Below are 13,094 nucleotides of genomic sequence, written 5' to 3' on the forward strand. Positions count from 1 at the left end.
AGTTTCTGATATTCCCAATTGCTTATGACATTCACAGACGCTCGTGATAGTCACAGAGAATCATGATCTTCACAGAGACGAATCATGTGATCTTCACAGCAGCTCCGCATGTTGAGATCCACTCATGGCATTCTCAGTTGACTTGCCCAGTAGACTGTGGCACTCACGGTGGTGCATGATATTGTGTGCCACTCATGATATTTGCAATAGCTGACGTTAATCACGACAGCTCTTCAAAGTCACAACTACTAATGTTTTTCAAGGTAGGTCATAACATTTCACACAAGCTCATGATCTGAAAAGCATGTAATGCGATTCTCTGCAAGTTATGATAAAAGCAGCAGCTCACAAAATGACAGCTTTTTAGAGATGCCATGGTAGTCACTCCAGCGTTTGATTCCCAAAGCTGGTTGGGATATTCACAGAAGATCAGGTTATTTGCAGCAGCTCATGACCTTTACAGCGGCCCATGATCTTTACAGCAGCTCATGGTATTCACTGCAGCTCATGAGCCCCTAGCTCAAGATATTCACAACATCTCATGATATTCTCTGTGGCTCAAGATATTCACAGCTGCTCATGATATTCTCAGTGGCTCAAGATATTCACACCATCTAAAGATATTCCCTCATGATATTCACAAAATCTCATGATATTCACAGTGGCTCAAGATATTCACACCATCTCATGATATTCACTCATGATATTCACAGCTGCTCAAGATATTCACAGCTGCTCATGATATTCTCAGTGGCTAAAGATATTCACACCATTTCATGATATTCACTCATGATATTCACAACATCTCATGATATTCACAGTGGCTCAAGATATTCACACCATCTCATGATATTCACTCATGATATTCACAGCTGCTAAAGATATTCACAGCTGCTCATGATATTCTCAGTGGCTAAAGATATTCACCCCATTTCATGATATTCACTCATGATATTCACATCATCTCAGGATATTCACTCATAATATTCACAGCAGCTCATGATATTTACAGCACTCATATTATTGAGAGCAGATTTTGGAGGAGCTTGTTGACTCACTGTCAAGTAACATCTAGCCAAGTTTTCAGGATGATTAAAACAATGTGAATAATCTCTAATGACATTTATTATTTATATGTTTCCCATTTTTTCCATTTGGACATCCGGAAACTTGATTATGTTGTACTATTTTTTAGGTCACCAGGACTAGCCATGCAGTGGTTCATGATATTTACTGCATAGAATCGCATTAAAACAGGTGCCACTGATCACAATATCCCTCACCCAACAACAGGAACTGTTCAGTAATGGCTCCCTCTATTCAACCCTTCCTGCTGAGAATGCCATGAACTGCTCCAAACATATTAAGCAGCTGTGGAGATTGTGATTGTCTGTGAAGATCATGAGCAAATGTGAAGATCATGACCAAATGTGAATTTCATAAGCTGTTAAGAATATTGGGCACTTCTGTCAACAGCACAAGCTACTGTGTGTTTAATAAGAAGATGATGAAATCATGAGCTACTGTGAATATCATTAGCTGCTTTGAGTATAGTGAGCTGATATGACTGCTATAATATGTTTTGTATTTCATGAGCTGCTGTCAATATCATGAACTGCTATCTTGAGCTGGCATAACTATCATGAACTGTTGTGCTATGAATAGCCTAAGCTTCTGTGGATGGATATAACTTTTTAATTTTATTATTGATTTTATTTTGGATATTTATCCTGCAAAAACCGAACTTCGGGAAGCAAAGAACCCTTGCACGTCATGTGTTAAATTCATGAGCTGCTGCTAATAGCATGATCTGCTTTTAATATCATTATATTATTTAAGCATATCAAAAGGGGCTCTAAATATGAGCTGCTTGAAATACCATAATCTGCCAAGAATATCATGGGTTGTTGGGATTATCGTCAACTGATTTGACCGTCACAAGCTGATATGCATGTCATGAGCCGATGTATGAGCCGATGTATATTTCATGAGATGCTGTGAATATTGTGAGCAGCTGTTGTCATGAACATCTTTGAATTCCATAAGCTTCTGACTACATCCTTGTTTTTTTTTCCAATGCGAGAGATTTTTTTTTAATTAAAAGATTTGCTTTAGGTGTCAAACAACTTTCCAAATCATCAAAGTTATTCATATTCCAAAAATAAACAGTTTATCTTTGCCTTATATCCAGTCTCTAATTAGTACACCATATATTAAAAAGTGTTTGGTTAATAATAGCTTGTATGTATCAAGTAGACTGAAAAGAAAAGTAAATACATTACATAAAGTGTGTAACCAAGGTAAGCTTTGGTGGATTTGATTCAGTCAGAATTATTTATCAGGTTTTCTCTCGGGTTGGTACCTCATAGTGTTCCTTCCAGATATCACTCGACAGTTTATATAGTCTTTTCGAGGTTTTAATTTTTGGTTTGTAACTTTTTGACTTGGAGACTGGTGTCAATTTATATGTTTTATATTCAGGTCCGTTAAGAATCTCATTGTTGACAGATTTATTGATATTTTGGTAGCATTCAAAATGAATGCCCACCGTTGTTTTTGATCCAATGTCCTATATTCCGTGAAGAATTTTTAAAATCATTATTTACGTAATAACTGTAATGATAATGATGTGTTATTTATATAGCGCATTAATCCAAAGCGCTTTAAAGAGCACATATTTACATACAATATCACCCAACCAAAATTGGTAATCATTTATCGACTGCAGAATGATGAAAGGCTGAGTTGGCCTTGTCGGGATTCGAACCTGCGACCTGCAGATCACGCTCAGATCACAGCAGCGAGCGCTCAACCCGCTGAGCTATCTTACCGGCTGTAGTTTTATGCATTTTGTTAGTAAATGTTCTAAGAATTCCACTGCTTCAGGTAGTTTACAGAATCTACATCCGTTGATCCAAAGCCCTTTTGATCTCGAAGCTAATAGTGAGTTTATAGGCCATAGATTGAATCTTAGCCTCATTAGCTTATCCCAATATTCCTTGCTGGGGAATTTCCTTAGGTATTCAGGTAAGGTGTTCCTTTTTTTCATTTGAAAATTTCCCATGGAATTTTTGTTAGATTATTGGCATTCCTCCCAGTTATTGATCCAAGCTGTCTGTCAGCACTTCATTTTTGCTCTAGGAGAGTTAATCCATAGTAGGTTTAGATCGATATCCATTTTCTGCATTTTATTAACACAATTTTGCTTCCAAGTTGTTAATGGAGTTTGATTAGTTGATTGTAAATGTTTCGTTAAGACCGGTATCATAGTGTCTATGTTTGTATCTTTATTAGTATATTTGGCATAATGTGCTATGCTATTCCATATTACTGTTATCTCAATTGCAAAAAGCTCCTAGTTCGTAGCATATTATAACAATAGGAATGATTTTTGGTAGTGGAAGAAGTTTTTTACAAAATCTTCCTTCAATTACATTCCACTTGGGATGATGTTCCGGTAGTTTACTATGTGCTCCGTATGTTAGCGTGGGAACCACTTTTTCTTTGTAATATTTTACAAGAGGTTGGTAGGTATATTTGCCATATTTATTTTGGATTACTTTTGCTTGAGATATTAACAATTGCATTCTATCCTCTACTATCGTTTTTAAAGGTTGTTCAGTTTTATGATTGTTTATATTAATTCCCAAGTATTTGTATTCCCACGTTATTTGTGTGGTTTCTCCATGAATACGCCATTTGAACTGCTGTGACTTCTTTGTAACTGGAACTGGTTGGAACTGCATGATATTTGATTTTCCTATATTAATATCCAGATGAATTGTCTCTGCAAACTGATGTAAAGCAGTTTGTTGTCTTTGTTTTCTAATTGGGGTCGTATCGAACAACACAAGATCATCCGCATATAATAAATGGGATATTGGTTGGCGATTCAGTTTTGGTGGACAAGATCTTGTTGCATAAATTGCAATGTGCAGTTTCTGAATATAATAGTTGAAAATGGTTGCGGCAAGTATGCAGCCTTATTTTAGTCCACGTCTTGTCACTATAGGTTTGGTTAAAAAGAGTCTTCGTCAGCCTCACCTGCACAGTTGTTTCTGTGTAAAGTTGGTATATGGCTGCTAAGATGTGTGGAGGGCAGCCATCTTGTTTTAGCATTTCCCAGAGTAGTCTATGAAAGCTATGTATAAGGGCTCTTTGGTGATCACATCTTGCTTTTTAAGGCTGTCAGCAGTAATAGATTGATTGTAGTGCCAAGCCTTTGAACACATCCTGCTTGGTACGGGTCTGTTACCTTTTTATTCTGTCAGCCATGCTTTCAAATCTTTCATTATTATACACACAACGATTTTTCCTACTGTGTTTAATAAGGCTATTGTCCGATAATTACTTGGAAGATTTCAGTTTCTTTCTTTAAATACAGGGATTATTACTGAGTGTTTCCAAGTAGTCCGGATTTTGCCCAGTGTTTTTATTGCAGTGAATATCTCACGTATGGTTAAGATCAGGATGTCAAATAAATTTTAATTTATTGAAGATGGTATTGTCATCTAAATTCAAATCAAGCTCAATAGTTGTCTTTCTAAATTGTGAGTTTGTTATGTATTCTTCCTAACTGATTCCAAGATGGAGTTTAACAAAACTGTAGCTGTGCCTGTGACTCGGGCTTGATTTAATATCCTCCATATTTGTTGACTCGACTTGCAGAATAGAACTTGTGACATTAATTCATTATTTGATTGCTCTTTTATCGCTCTATGTTGTTTCCTGTAATTGTCATATCTTGTTCTGATATTTGCAATTTTATTCTTTGTGTCCGCATCTTCACGATTTTTTAGTTTCCTTATTTCTGCCTTCATCTTGTTCCTAGCAGCTTTGATTACTAAATCAAAAGGCTTCGGATTCTTGAATATTGGTTTACTATATTTTGGATTTGTTTCCTTAAGCATCATAATCGCACAGGGATAATCTTCACCATGTTTATTTGCTTGGTAGACATTTTCTAAAAGTTTGTTTAATTTATAGTCTGACCATTTGATTCTGTTTCGTTGTTCGGTGAGTGTGCAAATCCAAGATATAAAATGGATTCTTGCTTTGTTTGATATATTGATATTCCATCGTTATTATGTTATGGTCAATCAAATCTGTATATTTTATGGTAAAGTCTTTTACTAATGTTATATCGTGAGTTGATGTGAAGACATAATCAATCATTTAAGTGCTTTTGTCACGTTTCCATGTCAGTCTCGGAGGGTTGTCTGTTTCATAAGATCCTTAGTTGCTGTGCATATCATGAGCTGTACTTGCCATCAGGAGCTGATTCTGACATTAATAACTCTTGTTTTTAATATTAAAATCTCTTGATATTAATTGCTCCTGTGAATTTGTGAACTGGATGCCCTTTGTGAATAGCATTAGCCATTCTGCACATCACGGCCAGTTTGAGTATCTGGCTTGTGGCGGTTATCATAAATTGGTGGCAATATCATGATTAGCAGAAAAGTTCAAAATTAAGTGTTGATAGGATGTGTGATGAGCTGCCGAGATTATCATAGAATATAATCATATCATGTGTCGCTGTCATGAGCTGCAGTGAATTTCAATAGATAGTTTGGAAATTATGAGATGTTGTGCATGTCATGAGCTTTCGAGGTATGTATTAATAGCTGATAAGGATATGATGACCTGCTCCCATTTGTTAGGCTGTGGATTGTATGAGCTGCAGGGAAAATCATGAGCTGCAGGGAAAATCTTGAGCTGCCGTGAATAATAGGAAGGGTTCTCAATACCATGATCTGTTTTGAATGTCAGAAGAAGCTGTTGGCATCATGATCTTAAGAAAATATCCAGCGCTGCTAGGGGATTCAACCCTCAGAATACTTTGATTCAACCCTCAGAATACTTTGAACAGTTATCATCATCTGCTGTCATTATCATCAAATGCCGCCAATATTAATTGGCCTATGCCAATAGCATACCTTTGTTGTTATATTAATTGACAATTATATAGCGTTTTTATAATAACATCGCATGCCACTTCTATCAAATAAATATTGGACATGGTTTAATAGTACTTATATTCAGTCTTATACAATTAATATTATTTCCCATTAATACACAATTAACAAAATCACTATCCAACAAATGTATGATATTTCCCCCCCCCCATCCTCCCTCCCACAAGGAAAAACTTTTCAGGTTTTTGAATTTCAGAAAACATCAGACACAAAAGCAAGCTGACCTTGCGGTTTGGCCTTCAGAATGTATAAAACACTAGAGGAAACTACAGAAAGAAATACCACAGTGTTGGGAGATCTCCTTCCTTCACTACTGACTATCAACATGCCTCCGACCGAACCTTCCTTCAAGCCCTGACCCACTCCCTTACACCACTCTTGAGAGTGGGCCTCGTCAGGTGGAGCCTGTGTGACCACGATGGGAATGGTGTGCCCTGAACAATTGTCTTGGTTCCTTCTATGGTAGCTTACTGCAATAAGCAAAGAAAGGCGGAGGACACATTTTGCATTTAATTGTCTGGGTACAAAGCACTGTACCAACTACTACCACTCACTCCCCAGCACAGTATCACCAAAATTCTTACTTAAGTATGCAAACCATGACAAATCCCTCACTTGCCCAGCACAAGCTTCAAATGAAATGACAAACCAACACACCATAATCCACACACAGTGTTGACATATATCTTATGGCTAATTTTGCTGAAAAGCCTTAAGATTGTCTGTTAATACTGAAATTATGTATTCTGTGCCGGGTTACAATCTCTCAGAAACCCAGCTAAATTCAGCAATGCACCATTGAATATCTCACTGCACTACAGGGGCCAAACCCATGGCAGTTGAGCACTTTTCAAATGTCCAAGTATCATGAGATGAACTGCAGTGGATAGCATGAGCTGCCATCGATATCATGAGCTGCTGTGTAAATCATGAACTGCTGTCTATATCATGTACTGCAGTGGATATCATGAGTTGCCATCAGTATCATGAGCTGCTGTGTAAATCATGAACTGCTGTCTATATCATGTACTGCAGTGGATATCATGAGCTGCCATCAGTATCATGAGCTACTGTGTAAATCATGAACTACTGTCTATATCATGTACTGCAGTGGATATCATGAGCTGCCGTCAGTATCATGAGCTGCTGTCTATATCATGAAGTGCAGTCTATATCATGAACTGCAGTGGATATCATGAGTTGCCGTCAGTATCATGAACTGCTGTCTATATCCTGTACTGTAGTGGATATCATGAGTTGCCGTCAGTATCATGAGCTGCTGTCTATATCATGAGCTACTGTCAATCTTAGAAAGTGTTGTGAATAAAATTAACTGTCACTAGTGTCAATAGTGACCTACTGGATAAAGGTGCTTGAGAAAGACATTGTTAATGTGATTATTCTAGTCACTGTAATTATTTCAGATTCTTTCGAAGTTATTATCATTATTATTTTATTGGTGAATGCCGTCACTGGATTATCCCTCCACCACCTGATACTGGGCTTTGATTCGAGAGTCCTGTTAAGTGTATTGAGCATCACCCACTGCAAAGAGCTCTGTGTAACCTGCAGCCACAGCTTTCAATACTGGCGGTGCCAACTCAGCCTTACCATCTACAGAACTTAGTAACACAAGCAGCATTGAGTTTGGTCAAAATCGCCTCTATTATTAAGCACCAAGTGATCATTTCGATTTTGGTCACATACTATCCCTGATCAGTACAATGAATGATGAAGTTTTCCAATAAATTCACTGATTGGTAGTGTGACATTTCCTGGACCAAATGCACTAAATACATATATTTTTAATTAATGCCACCTCTAGGAGCTAATTTGAGTGAAGCAATTTGAAGCCAGAGGCTTGCTACCTCTAACCATGTGTAGATAACTCCCAGGGCCTCTCCAGTGTTGAGCAATGGGCTTTAAACCATGTGGATTTAAAATACATTGCTCAACCCTACATTTCTTTAACATATTTGGTTGACTAACAAACCCAAGAAGCAAGAGGTATACAATATAACATTGTCTAATAGCTTAATCTTACTTTCTATGTATGCACTGTCGATGCGTGGTGTTCTTGAGTGAATTCATCCATAGATCAATGTTTCCTAAATTAATTTAAAACTCCTCCACCAAAATGGCTCATTTCAGACCTTTATTTTATTCCAGAAATATATGTTCAATGCGGTATTCCAAATCTTGTAATGAAAGAAAACGGGTACAACTTGTGGCAAAGGTTTTCCGTCCGGCAGCCGCTTGGCTCTTCGCCCGTTGACTCCCTAGATAGTCTGGCTCGCCCGCGCGTGCTGCACAAACTTCTTGGTTAGATGCGCTCCTTGCAGTATGAAGTCTGTGAAGCTGTCCAGCCCCAGGCAGGTGGTGAGAGGCACCAGCAAGCCATACAGGCAGCCCATGAGGACGCCAATGGGCCAACACAGGATGATCAAAACCAGCCACAGGATGCACCACAGGAGCTCCTTGCAATCCACCATCTTGGCCCTTTTGGCAGGAGGAAAGAACAAAGGAAAACATCAGGAATGATTGCACACGTTTCCTGTACATGCATGATATCACATGGTATTTATAACGCGCCTGTACACAAGTGTTTCACAAACACACTTCACGGGTGTCATGCACCTTTGGAGAGAGACACATTCTTAAGATGCTTGGCCCGGTCAATGTTTACTTATTGTATATGAGTATTTTTTCAGCTTCTATCCCCTCGCATTAATGAGAAACAAGTTTAAAGTTGGTTCCATCATTTTAGGCCAGGACTTGAAAAAAGTTGTGTCGAGCTTTTAACTGTGTGGGTTTCAGTGTGTGCATGGGCTAACTGTCGTGTTTGTTTGGCGGGCATATTTGTTTATTTCTCTTCTCGTTGTCCGTTTCACCTGGCTGCCTGTTTTGACACGCAGAGTTGTCAGAACAGACATGGTAGGTTCCACCAGCAGGGGGAGCAGGGCTGTCTGTGAGGTGGGTTCACCTCAGGATCAACACAAGCCCCCTACTGGTGGACACAAGTGGAGAGTTCCTGGGGAGCATAAGAGCCAGAGGGGATCATGAGGGGAGAACGATGAGAGAGACGAACAGAGACGGAAGCTCCAGACTGTTCATGGAGGGCATCTAGGCCCTCTGTTGTGTCAAGGACGTCCCCCCCACCCGTAGGCCATCTGCCTGTCTAGGCCGGCATTTCTCTCTCCCCCACCCGGGGTCGAGAGCGTCTGCTGGAGTGTTGAGCCGAAGGAGCACTTGGCGGGTGCTACACCCTGCCTGCCACCGCTCGTGAGGGAGAGAGAGTGGATTTGGTTCTCGCGCTGCATAGTAGCAGCCAGGTAGGAAAGGGAAAGTGTGAGAAAGGGACACTGTGCCCTGCGTATGCCGGCATACAGTAACACGTTGGCCAGTGAATGACCAGACGGAAGGTAGTATTTGCTGCACCTGTCCCGGTGACGCTGCGAGACTGTACGCTATCAGTACCTCCGCGGAGTGTGGGTATGAGGCAACTCGCCTAATAAAGAGGTGGGTCTGGCCAACTCAGGGGACTCGAAGGGAAAGGCCGAGTGGTGCACTGAGGGGGTTTGTTCACCCGTGTAGTGGAAGAGTCCGGCCTATCTTCTGGAGGGCAGTTTGGGCCGTTTAGTATGGTTCCGCTTCTCTCGGTTATATTCCGCACTGGGCAGTGATTTACCCCGTTCTGAGCTTGGCTCGCAACCAGTACTGTGAGGACTCTGAAAATTACGGCTAGGAACTATCAGAGGGTCATTGTCTAGCTCAGTGTAGAGGTGGATTACGGCTTGTGGCCTGACTGGGTGATTGGTGGATTGATGGGTTAATTGCTGTACGTCCCAGTGGCATTCTGCAGCTACCAGTAGTGAGGGGACGCTGGTCCGACCTAGATGATTTATTTACCAAATGTGAATGCACTTGTTCTTTGGGTGATCCCACTGGCCTATTTACCTATTTATTCACCAACTGTGAAAAGTGTTAGGCAGAAACCTGTGCAGTTCCCTCTGGGACCACTGCAAAAGATTTAAGACTACAGATTTTGGCAGTAAACCCACTTGGTAGCAGTCTGTACCACACAGATTCACTTGGTAGCTGTGGCTGAGCAGTCAGACTTCCCTCAAGAAGAGTTAGGCAGTATACAGAGTATTCACAATAGGTCAAAAGAACACAGTAGAACAAGCAAACACTGAACAGAGCTTGGTGTTGTAGGGGAGAACTGGTCCAGGAGACCCCTCTCGCCTGCGTTTCTTCCCCAGGTGAGGGCTATGGCCCATTGGGCGTTCCCTCATGCCACCCGGGCCCAGGTGGTGGAGGGATCACCCACTGGAGACATTGCCCACACGTATCGAGTGCCCACATGTATTGATTGCCACACAAATTTAGCTAGGCCCAGAAACCATTCTCCGCCCGGTACAGATGGTGTGAGCTCAGCACACTGTAGCGCGGCCCCCACCCTTGGAAGACATCCCTGTTGCCGCAGCACCCTGGCAGATCCGCTGCGAGCACGTTCCCACGAACAAGACGGACATGAGCTAGCGCAATACGCTAACATTGTAACAGTTCACCTCCCGCAGTGTACCGTCACTATCAGCCTGACCCGGCCAGCAGGCCTGAACAATGAGAAGAACAGTAAACTGGTCCACTGATGGCAGACAGTCTTTATGTATATGTATATATTAATGTCAAGACCGCTTGCATTATTTCTTTCTTCCACATAATACAAATGCCTGTAGAATGTATTAGAATGAGAGAGTATGCTCCCGTGAAATAAGCTACGGCAAGCTCGCACCATTACAGGTGGATGCTAATGATAAAGGAACGCTCCAGGGATCTGTTCGTTGCGTGTATCACTGGGAAGCCTACCTCACATGGTTTCGCGCCATAACTAAAGCTAATGCTGCTAGAGTACACGAGGAAGCGGATGCAACTATACTATGAACTCATGTAAAGAATGCGCGAGCGTGCACTCATCATGTGTGAATGTCTGAGCCCCTCATATGCTACCACCGTCACGTACAGTGGCGGGTCGTTTTCTATGTACTCCACTGATCTAAACACTACCTCATTTTCTGCGAATATATATATGCATGTAATTAAAACACTGTAGCTGTTAGAATATAACGTACAAATATGATGCGCGGACTGGATATAATCGAGATACATCCAGCAAAGTTTAAATGCATGTTGTGAAGTGATTTTGAATAAGTATTCTAGAAAATGTTCAAATGTTCAAATGTTTGTGATGTCTTTACCTATATTCGGCAACACACGAGGGAGATACCTTTGTGAAAGCGTACAAGGTCTCGATGTATCCCCCTCCCTCCCCCAGAAGGCTGCCAAGACATGAGAACAGAGCCACGCTCTGCGTTGTCACGCCTCCCCCGACCCGACTGGAGCCGCTTCAAAGACTTGTAGCCCCGCTGCAGCACCCAAGGCCGCGGCCAGCCACCTGCATTATTTACAGCACCGCAGTAAACCTTAGTTTAAACTCAAGCACCCCCTCGTAAACCCCACAACCCACCAGACTGTCTTAGACTTACGGCCCTGTGTAATCAGGACACCCAACACTTTGACAACACACAGCGAAACATCCATAACCACTTCTAACAAGACAGAAAGACCCGTACCACCCGCCCCAGTCCCCGAAGCTTAGCCCCTCGACCTACGGTCCCGATCAACAGATCACGAGTAACCAGGCCACGATATATTATCTCCAGACCCCTCACAAGGTGCATTCCTCCTGTGTTGCATTAACCTATTGAAAGATTTACTAAAGAGAATATAACTGTGAATGACTGAATGACTGCGGTGTGCATGGCAGAGGGCAAGTAAGTCAGAAAAGGCATTCATCTCTGCCACAGGCCGCCTCGGCACACCAACACCGCCCGGATGAACTCAAGCCGACCTGCCAGGCCCAGCCCAACCCACGAGGGTGACCAGTGACGTCCTCCAGCCAAGACCAACCACGCCACAGCAGCACCTATAGTTAGTCGTCGCCACCCAATCCCAATGAACTTGTGCCCCCTATAGTATGTAGGTTTTGATGACGTTTTTTGTAAATATATACGCCTGTCTTTGCTATTGTCAGACAGAGCGCTCTCGGAGTTTGCAGAGTTCTTTGCATGCCCAATTCTGATTGATAAACTCCCATTTACGCTCACCCGCACTCTGTCTTGGTCTTATTCCCATTTTGGGAGAGTCCTTCATTGTCTCTCATTGCGGGGAGGATCGTGCTGTTTGGGGACGCTTGCTTTCAGTGGTGACCCCAATAGCGTGATATTTATTTCTTCCTAACCTCCTTATAACCGTCCCCGTTTGGCACGAGAATCTCCGGTCGAAAAGGGATACGCACGGTGAGCCGGCTCCGGGAGGCTGCCCGCCAACGGCGACCGGTACACTAAGAAGTGCGCACTCAATAGAGAGGGGGTACGGGATCCCGGTTGAAAAATCCCCTTTGAGTACCGCTCGCCGGAGCCGGGGCTGACTGTTGAGCTGACGGCGACACTGCCTGGACGGACCCAGTTTCGGAGAGTATCGGTTCAAGACGGGCACGTGAGTACTGAGTGCGAGCGATCTTAAAGGGAGCGGGGAGTGAAGTGTAGGACAGGAAACGAAGAGGGGGTACGCAGATCTACTAAAGATCATCTTAAAAATTTTCCTTGCTTTTTCTTTGCATATGGCCATTAGGATTAAGAGGTGAATAAGAGATAAAAGTGACGGGAACCTAGCTCCGAAAGGGGGTGGAAGGCGGCGCCGCATAGTGCTATCTTGACTAGTACTGGGAATATATGAAGAAGTGGAGTATAAAATAAAAGTGTTCAGCAAAAGGGGACACGGAGAGTACATTAGTAACCGCTATTACTTCTTTCCTTTTCTTTAGGGTAGGGGGGGAGAATAAAGAACTGTGATTAGCACAGACTTGGGGAAACAGTAAGAGAAACAGAGTCCTATTAGAAGGAGGGGGAAACAGGTTAATATCTATATATATGCGCATCTAGATATTCAAATAAGGCGATTAGGGACAGCCGGCTAGGGAGGAAAGGGAGGGCAGCTTGAATGGTGAATGGTGCCAAGAGGTGTGTGCACCTCGTATGTGCTAGAAGAGATTTT

The 13,094-nt window shown here is 42.1% G+C and overlaps 1 long non-coding RNA gene across 1 annotated transcript in view; it reads right to left on the minus strand.

Annotated features, from left to right (window-relative positions):
• Positions 1–8,120: 8,120 nt before the first annotated feature.
• The window catches only part of LOC138527245 (uncharacterized), a 60,073-nt gene continuing 55,099 nt past the window's right edge, over positions 8,121–13,094 (minus strand). The window contains exon 2 of the long non-coding RNA XR_011283825.1: positions 8,121–8,477. This is a non-coding gene — a long non-coding RNA (uncharacterized lncRNA). The remainder of the gene's footprint in view (positions 8,478–13,094) is intronic.

The sequence above is a fragment of the Ambystoma mexicanum genome, chromosome 14 (assembly GCF_040938575.1).
Source record: "Ambystoma mexicanum isolate Mex_15411 chromosome 14, UKY_AmexF1_1, whole genome shotgun sequence".
Classification (NCBI taxonomy): domain Eukaryota; kingdom Metazoa; phylum Chordata; class Amphibia; order Caudata; family Ambystomatidae; genus Ambystoma; species Ambystoma mexicanum.